Genomic DNA, 7,353 nt, shown 5'->3' with positions numbered 1-7,353 from the left:
GAGGTCACCGCACCTGCCTGATCTCCAGGTTTGCTGTAGCTTTAATCTACTCTTGTGGCTAGAGGGAATACTAATTCTGACTACTGTCCTTGGGGAGCTGGGGCCTGCTCGTCTTGATGTAGGGCTCCAGGTGGTATCCTTTTGTGTTTGGTGTGGGCACTAGATTCAGTGAGTCTTTGGGAAGAAAGAGCACAACCTCTGACAGTCGTGTAGTGCTTTCCATTAACAAAGCACTTTACGTTATACATCTTAAGCCTCACGATTCCGAGAGCTGAAACACCTTTTACCAATGAAAAAAACCTTTAGAAGGCCTCAAAACAATTCTTCTGACTCTAAATCATGTACTCCTTTCATTCTTTTGTGTTGGTCCTCTTTGTGGTCTAAGCTTATTGATTACAATGCCTTTTTTTTTTTAACTTGCTTCTACCTTCTCAGTAGATCATAACTATTTATGTCTAATATTTGAGGACTTCCTCTTGCCAGGCACTAACTAAGCACTTCAGATGAATTATTTAATCTTAACCACAAGAGGTGCGACAGCCCCACTCTATAGATATATAAACTAAGATTCGGAGAGGATGTTCTTTGCTCAAAGTCATACAACTAGTAATGGGTAGAGCTAGTATTTCGATCTATATCTTCCTGACTCCAAAATATACTGTTTTTTTTTTTAATTGCCAGAGAGTTTTTTTAATCACCAGAAAGAAAGAGAAAGAGACAGAAGGAGAGAAAGTACACTCTAATGGGGCATGGTCATGTCACAATCCTCTTTCCTCCATTTCTCTCTCTTGCTGGGATTTCGGAAACACACAATTGCCGTATTTGTTTTTTTACCAAGTCACTGGGGCCAGGATTTGAACCATAGTTGATCATATGGGATATGGCTTCTTTTACCACCACACTATGGGGCTGGCCCCAACGTATCTTGTTATTTGTACTGTCCTGAACTGAAACTGACTATGCCATTTTTTGTTTTGTTTTGTTTATTTTGCTCTTTCCAAGAATTCAAACAAAGTTTTACCCTGGAAATGCAATACCTGCTTTATGTGTGAGTTGGTGATGAGGTATGGCATGGAGGTAGAGGATGAGTCAGGAGGTAGTGATAATTCCTGATTATAAGTTTCACAGCATCTTCTGACTCACTGTGCAACTTCAGATAAAGTCTCTTTGTGGGAGTATTCCCATCCATTAAAAAGGGACCAAAAATTTTCCATAGACACATATATAAATTTGCCACAAAGAAAAGGAATCAAGGAAGGTGAAAGTATAAAAATATTGATGTGAAATAGAGGTAAAATTATTTGAGTTCCACAGAATGATGACATCCTTTCATAAATATAAGCTTAAGCTATTGTTAATGCTATGGTGATAATTACTGCTTTGCAATGAATTAAGTACAGATTTGGGAATCAGTTTACCAGGGTTATTTGTATCTACCTAAAAGTAAGGCTGGGGTACCGTAAGTGAAGTGAAAAATCTTTATTTGAGCCAAGGGTTGATGAAGATGCCTGGATGACAGAGATTCTAGTTGTCTAGGAAGTGCTCATTGAAATGACTGCTGAGAAGCTAGTTTATATAATGAAGAGAAGTGCAGGTTACAAAGTTGTTTGTCAAGGGACCAGCAGATGGCATAATGGCTAAGTTGCTGGACTCCCATGTAGTTGACTGTGGTTTGAGTCCTAGACCTGTTGCCTTAAACTCATGCCAGGTGTATGTGCATGCATGCCTAAGATCCTGAGAGAAAAGTGGAGGAGAAGGGATTGCAGCATGGCCATCCCCCCGTGGGGTGATTTCTCGCTCTCTCTCTCTTTCTGGCGAGCACATGTGCCCTATAGCAAAAACCTCTAAAAACAAAACAAAACAAAGTTGTCAAAAATTTACACTAGGGCCCACCAGTAGCCTAGTGGTTAGGGGGGATGGAGCCCACATGGCTGACGCTGGGCATGTGTGTGCCCAAACAATCCCAACAGGAATGAGAAATGGAGGGAGAGGGATTGCAGTGTTACCACACTCCATGGAGGATTGATGCTTTCTCCATCTCCCTCTCTTGTCTGTCTCTCTCTCTGATAACTACACATGCCCTATGGCAAATTGAAAAAAAAAAAAAAACCCAAAGAATTTACGTTAGTCCTATTTAAAATAACTCAGGCAATTGATTGGCTATACATTATTCTTACATCATGATTTTCAGGAACACTGTGATTAAAAAAAGATAAGAAGAGTGGGAATCACTTTGTAAATTTATAAGCATTTGGTCCATCAGTTTATTCATTCTAAACTAAAATACATGTTTAAGCAATTACTCCACGTGGGCATGACCATAGCTTCAGACTTGTGCCTTTCTTGCGATTGTAACTTTCTCACTTACTAAATGAAGTTAGTTGAACTCTGTCTCCAGGTCTCCCCTGTTCTCTGTGCATGAACTGGACCATCCATCACTTTTTTGGTGGCCACGTGAATGAGACACTAGTGTGGGCCCACCATCATGTCTCCTGACATTCTCTCTGGTGGAGTGAGAGAGGAGCCTATCGGCATTTGAATGAACACCTATTTGTCAAGTTCTGTGGCTATGGGAAAGAGGCAAGCTTAGTAAGACGTGGCAAGGGCCTGGAGGGGACGAAGACGATGACGATGGACGATGATGTCTTTCAGACTTCCTCAGGCCTGACCTTCTGTTGTGACACCATGAGCTGTTAAAAGCATGAGAGTTGATGGCTGTGGGGTCCATCTGCCCATGCTTCCCCAAGTTCTGATACTTTGTCTTACGAAGCTAGAAAGGTCTAACCCTGTTATCCCTCGATTTGCATGGAATGAATAAACTGCATGAGTGTCAGAACTAGGTGTTTTTGTGCTGAGAGTGCCACAGTGTTTCCTGAGAGCTCCTTAAATCCTCAGTCTAATCTCAGTCGGGGCCTCTGGCGGCCTGGTCTTTTGGTGTGTGTGGGAAGTGGAGAGGAGACCAGAGGGAGCAATAGAGAGGTGAGAAAGATATGGAAGTAGCTCAGTGCTATAGTACTTTTCAGCAATGCTTGGCTAACTTCCAGGAACCCAGCAAAAGAGATACCATCTTTTTAATCTTGCAAAAACCACAACCCCAGTAGGGACAGGATTGCTTATGGATAAGCAGTTATAGCCATCATTTGCTTTTTTTGGACAGAGGTGGCCTCCAAATACTCTTTGACTCTGTCGAGTCAAGAGAGTCAACCTGAGCAGATGCTTATTGACAAGGAAATCATTTTTCCAGATGAATTTTTAAAATCAATGACTTTCAAACATCAGTGCACATTAGAATCACCCTGGGGAAGGGGGCCACTGTAAAATGTCTGGCCTCGTTCGTCGGGATTCTGAATCAGTAGTCCTTGGTTTAACAGGCATCTGAGGTGATTCAAATAATCAGCAGACACATGCCCTGAAGACTGCCTTAGAATTTGGCCCAGTTTTTGAAATAGCCTCTTTCTGCTACAGTCGGTTTTAATTACTTTCATTATTGAAGGATTTATTAGCATCTCCATGTTTATTACTGGCTTCATTCTCACAGCATCACTGTAACTGAAGTGGGAACCAGAGGTGGTTAGCTTCGTTTTATTGGGGCTGAGGGGGTGGAAGGTGGGATTGAGGCATAGGAAGAGGTGGGTCATAGTGAGTCAGAGACAGAGGGGGTAACTGAAGTCCAGAATTGATGACTCTCAAACCAGGCAATTTTCCTGGGCCTATTTTCTCAGCTTGAGATTTCATATTTAATCATAGTTATTCCTTAGGCCTCCAATTCATCGTGCTTGGGTAAGCAAAGCATATTTTGAGTCTTAAATAAAATAGCTTCGCATTAGCATGCCAGTTTTTGTTAGCACGTGTAGGCCCTCTAAGCTTGAACTAATATGTAGATGATAGTGTAGGTGGGACTGACTTAATCTGCTTCTCTCCACACTCACTCTATCTTTTTTTTTTAATGCCAAAGGGTATGCATGTGCTTGTGCAAGCGGGAGAGAAAGAGTACGCACAAGCGCATCCCCCTATAGTGTGTGATGCTGCTGCAGTTCCCCTTCCTCCACTTCTCTATCCCATCAGGATCCTGGGCACATGCACATTTGCCAGCTGTGGTTTTCAAGCTGCCAGGGTGGGACTCAAACCACAGTCAGCCATGTGGGATCCAGCCTTCCATGCACAGTGGTTAATCACTGGACTCCAGACCCATCCCTTTATCATTTCTAGACATTTTTACATAAGTTATAAGGAATAGATCTCTCCTCTGTATGCCAATAGGAACCCCCTTTGAGTTTCTAACTAATAAAATACTAATTCAAAAAAAACCTCTTAACTCTCTGTCTCTCACATTTGAATATTATATGGAATATTTTTTTTGGCCAGAGGGCATGTGGGCTCACCAGAGAGAAAGTGACACAGAGAGAGGGAGAGGAGAAAGCATCCCCCATGGGGAATCATCATGTTGCGATTCCCTCTCCTCCATCTCTCCCTCCCTTTGGGATTTTAGGCACACAAGCGCACATGTCTGGCATGTTTCTCAAGCTGCCCGGTCCAGGACTCAGACTCTGCAGTCGGCCATGTGGGATCCACTAGACCACAGAATGAGCCTAGTGGGTCCATTTTTAAAGGAAAAAACATCCTGAAAAGCTTCAATCAACTTAAATTATTTTATTTCAATGTTACTTAAGCTTACAAATATAAACTAGGGCCATTTTGTATGTGTGTGTGTGTGTGTGTGTGTGTGTGTGTTTTCTTTAGACAAGGTCTCACAGTCATAATCCTCTTGCCTCATTTTTTAGGGTGGACTGGGAATCAAATGTGGGCTGAGCCTGCCACGCAGTAGAGTTCAGTGCACACTACTATGGCTGGGCATGTAATTTTTTTTTATCTATTTATTTATTTTTTAATATTTTTGGAGTGGGAGAGAGAGAGGTTATTACCAACACCATCTCACCATGCATTGCTCCTTCTGCCTCAGCCTCCCAGCTAGACAGAATGACAGGGGCTTGTGGAAACAGAACCTGGCCCTCCAATGCAGCCCCAGCCTTGCCCAGAACCCTTTGTTTGTGCCATCACAGCTGGGCCTGTTTTTTAATTTAAGTTCTTATCCTATAAAAAAAAAACCCCACCAGATTTAGAAATTAAATATAAACAAAACAAAAAAATTGACTATTCTTCATATTAAGAATAATTTAACATGACAAATAATGTATTTTGATGAAACTAAATCATGCCCTGTATTGTGACTATGGTGTTGCCTGCTAAAATAAAATTCAATTTCTTTTGGGCCTGGCAAGTGGCATGGTGGTTAAGGGCGCTGGACTCCAACCATGGTTCGAGTCCAGGACCTGGTGGCTGGCTTTCTCACTTTTCCTTTCTCACTCTATCCCTCTCTGGTCAAATTAAAATAAATAAATAAATAAAATGAAATATAAAGTTAAATAAAACAATTCTTTTTTTTTTTTTTTTGAGAGGTTTTTGCTATAGGGCGCATGCACTCACCAGACAGACAGAGACAGAGAGATAGAAAGTGAGAAATCACCCCCTAGGGGGGATGGCCACGTCACAATCCCTTCTCTTTCATTCTCCTCTCAGGATCTTGGGCACACACGCACATGCACCCGGCGTGAGTTTAAGCCACCGGGTCCAGGACTTGAACCGCAGTCAACTACATGGGAGTTCAGTGACATAGCCATTACTGCTGGTCCCAAATAAAACAATTCTTAAAAAAAAAAAAATCAACTTCTTTCGCAGTCAGTATGCCTGTGCCATTAAGTGACCTATGATGCTTTGATTTTCTCACCACTGTTCTGTTAGAGCTATTAGAACAGTGTGGGCCCATGATGTCAGTTGGCTTTCCTTTTGTGCATCAATGCATTGTTTTCATTTTAAATCCACCTCTGTTCTTCCCTCATTACCCCAGAACAATAAAAGCAGCACTGAAACCCAAAGCAAATACAGAAATACAGGTGCTGAAATTGTGAGGTAAAACTGAGTTATAAAGGAGTCATTCAAAAAACCCACAATATACATGGGTAAATCTAAAAAAATTATCAAAATGAAAGCCCACAGACAATTTGGAAAAACTGTCCTCAAAAAAACTTTTGTTTTCGGGGGCCAGCAGGTGGTGTGATGGTTAAGGCACTGGATTCCCACATGGTTGACTGTGGTTCAAATCCCTGACCTGGCAGCTTGAAAAATCACACAGGGTACGTGTATGTGTGCCCAGATTCTCAAATGAAGGGACTGAGGTGTGGCCATTCTCCCTGGGGGATGATTTCTCACATTCCCCCTCACTGTCTTCCTCTCTGGCAAGTGCCTGTGCCCTATGGCAAAAACCTAAAAAACAAACAAAAACTATTTCTTCCCAAACTTTCACTAGCTATCAAAGGCTCTACTGTATTTACTTCCATTATTTTAAAAACCACTTTGCCTCCTAAATTGCATTTAGTAATATTTTTACATTCTTATTAATCAGACATGTAGAATTACCATTAGGGGGCTTGTGATATGTAATCGCTCTAGGTTGGTAAAATTTTAGTCCAAAACAAAAACACATGACTTCTAGTTATTCTGTACTGTCCTGCCAAATGTAAGTGAAAACTTTCCATTCAGTTTTGTAAGAAAGAATGCCCAGGCCCCACCATCTACCTGAGCCGCCTTTGAGGACTCTAGGTCCGGAGAGGCCAGTTCAGGACTTTTGGTATCAGCAAAGGAGCTCCCAATTTGGGAAGGATAAGAACTTGCCCTAGTTTTGCTTGATTGTTGTACTTCAAGCATGCTCAAGAGCTAAAAAATGGAAGAAAATACAACAGAAGGCACCCTTCCAGTACCAAACTGAAAAGAAACACCAAAACAAGAGAGCAGCATGTTTTTAACAGCTTGAGTGGAAAAAATATTGACTGGGGAGTTTGGACAGCACTGTTCATTTTCTCTCACCGCCCGCGTTATTTGTCTTACGGAGCAGGAGCCAGATACAATTCTGGCGAACAGGCTGAAGGAAGAGGTGGAGGGGTTCAGTGCAAGCTTGGGGCTGAGTAAAGAAATGAGGGCTGGGGACACCGTGGCTCTGGGGCAGGCTGAAGTCAGGGGAGGCGCTAAGTCTTCCTCCTGGCCTCGGGCACCTTCTTTGCCCAGCCTGAGTCCGGAGAGGGCACGGCACGGATCTGTCAGGTGGGTCCCTGGCCCTTTCAGAACGCGATGAGCAGGATGAATCCCTGCCCCTGCTTCTTTCGAGTGGGGAAGAAACGCGGGGGGTCCTTTCACTTTCTCAGCCCACCCTTGTTCTGGAGCTCAGACCTACAACTGCCGCAGTGGGGGTCGGGCGCGAGCCTCCCCTCGCGGGGAAGAGACTCGGTTTCCCCACGTCGG

The sequence above is a fragment of the Tupaia chinensis genome, unplaced genomic scaffold (assembly GCF_000334495.1).
Source record: "Tupaia chinensis unplaced genomic scaffold, TupChi_1.0 Scaffold000311_2, whole genome shotgun sequence".
NCBI lineage: Eukaryota > Metazoa > Chordata > Mammalia > Scandentia > Tupaiidae > Tupaia > Tupaia belangeri.
Note: the sequence above shows the minus strand (reverse complement) of the source record.